This window comes from Anneissia japonica, unplaced genomic scaffold, assembly GCF_011630105.1.
Source record: "Anneissia japonica isolate Jap-2015-1 unplaced genomic scaffold, ASM1163010v1 scaffold7096_len229077_cov162, whole genome shotgun sequence".
Taxonomy (NCBI): Eukaryota; Metazoa; Echinodermata; class Crinoidea; order Comatulida; family Comatulidae; genus Anneissia; species Anneissia japonica.
The window spans coordinates 34393-36343 of NW_022755880.1; the positions used below are offsets into that span (position 1 = coordinate 34393).

The 1951-nt window shown below is 26.8% G+C and overlaps 1 protein-coding gene across 3 annotated transcripts in view; it reads left to right on the plus strand.

The window, feature by feature from the left end:
* LOC117123759 (TPR repeat-containing protein DDB_G0287407-like) overlaps positions 1-1951 on the plus strand; it is a 41102-nt gene continuing 39151 nt past the window's right edge. For 2 of the 3 annotated variants that reach the window (XM_033269766.1, XM_033269768.1), the window contains exon 1: positions 1-48. The gene's annotated coding sequence lies outside the window, so the exon portion shown is untranslated. The remainder of the gene's footprint in view (positions 49-1951) is intronic. The other variant, XM_033269767.1, reaches the window with a different exon arrangement.

The window sequence follows — 1951 nt, forward strand, 5'->3', positions numbered from 1 at the left end:
TGCTACGAAACTGCAAACTACGTATTGTACATGTTGACGGATGATGAGGTGAGGTCAATGATTGTTTTTTATTTTATTTTTGGAATAATATCACTCTAGAATTTTTAATTGAATAAACATATAGCATCATTCCATGATGATTAATGATTCTTCATTCTTGAATTGGAATTTAATTGTCCTAGCCTAGAGAGTATAGGCCTAGGCCTTTTTTTTTAGTGCACAATAAGTCAAGCAAGTAAAGTAGGCCTAGCCTCCTAGCTCGGCCTGGGCCTATTCCTAGGCTAGGCCCTAGGCATAGCTAAGTTTAGGGGGCGCTGATGAACTTTCGGACCTAACTTTTAATTCTTAATTTTTTTATCTCAATGTTTTTCTCACAGTCACAACGGCTGAGGCTATCGGCACTGCCGCAATGCGAAAAAAAGCTGCTGTTTTCTATCGGTGCAGTGCCAAAAAGCTGTTGTTTTCTATCGGCACTGCCACAGTCGAAAAAAGCTGTTATTTTCTATCAGCATTATTGGCGCAGTGCGAAAAAAGTTCCGATTTTCTATCGGCACTGCCGCAATGACAAAAAACATGCAGTTTTCTATCGGCACTGCCACTCGAAAAGCTGCTGTTTAATTAATCAAATGGATGTTTTATCGATAGATTATGGTATAAATAATTGGTTAGGCCTATAGCCTATATTATTGTTAACATTATATTATATATGTTTTGCAATTAATTATAAATAATTATTTCTAATTATTAAATATATACATATCTAGGCCCATACATAGAACAAAAAATAAAACAACAAAAATTATAAATAAAATAGTAGTACAGGTAGTAGTAATAATAATAATAATAATAATAATAATAATAATAATAATAATGAAGGTGCTCGAATAATGCTTTAATTAAGAATTAATAATACCTCAATAATAATATCGCCTATTTACGATAGTGTGATTAATGAGATATTTGTTGATTAATTTATAGAAATATGTAATAGGTATATATCATTAATAATGATTCAGCATATTAAATCAACTTACGTCTATAGATGTAAAATCTGGTTTTTTTTTTCAATAAAATATGTTACCTATTTTATTCTGTTTTAAAAAATAATCTTATAAATTACAATATAATGTTTCATTGTAAATTCTATGAGAATGTTTAATCCACATAGTTTATGTTTTCAATTATTTAAGCATTTAAACAAACGCTGGATGTAAATGTAAACAAAAGCATCGCCAAAGTGTTTCGTGTATACTATCGCGCGATTACCGCATATTTTTGGTAAGCAAAGCTCAGGATGGTTCACTCGAGGAATATCCGTCGAAATGCCGTATAAATAAACTGCAACTATGTAAATAACTTTCACAAGAACTTTACGAATATCTTAATTAATATATCTTAATTAACATGTTAAATTAGTTAATTACTAAATAATTAATAGATCGATATAAACATTGTGACCTATAACTACAATTTATTAATATATTTTAATTAATAAATACAAGAATCCTGCAACGAATTTTTCAGGTCGGAAATTGGCATCAAAAAGTATTAATTTTTCAATCGCAATCTATTTGTCGGTTCATGGAAATAGTGACGATAAACATATAATAATTAGTTTATAATTTTTAGTATAGTTATAATAATAATTATAATAATTATATATATTATATATATGTATATGTACATGTATATATATACATATGTATACATATGTATACATTACATAATATATTTATATATATTACATATTATATGTATACATACATGCATATACATATACATATATATACATATATGTATACATATATACTGTACATATATATACACACATATATATATATACATATATATACATATACATATATATTAATATATATACATATACATAAATATATACAATACATACATATACATATACAAATATATACAATACATACATATAATATATACA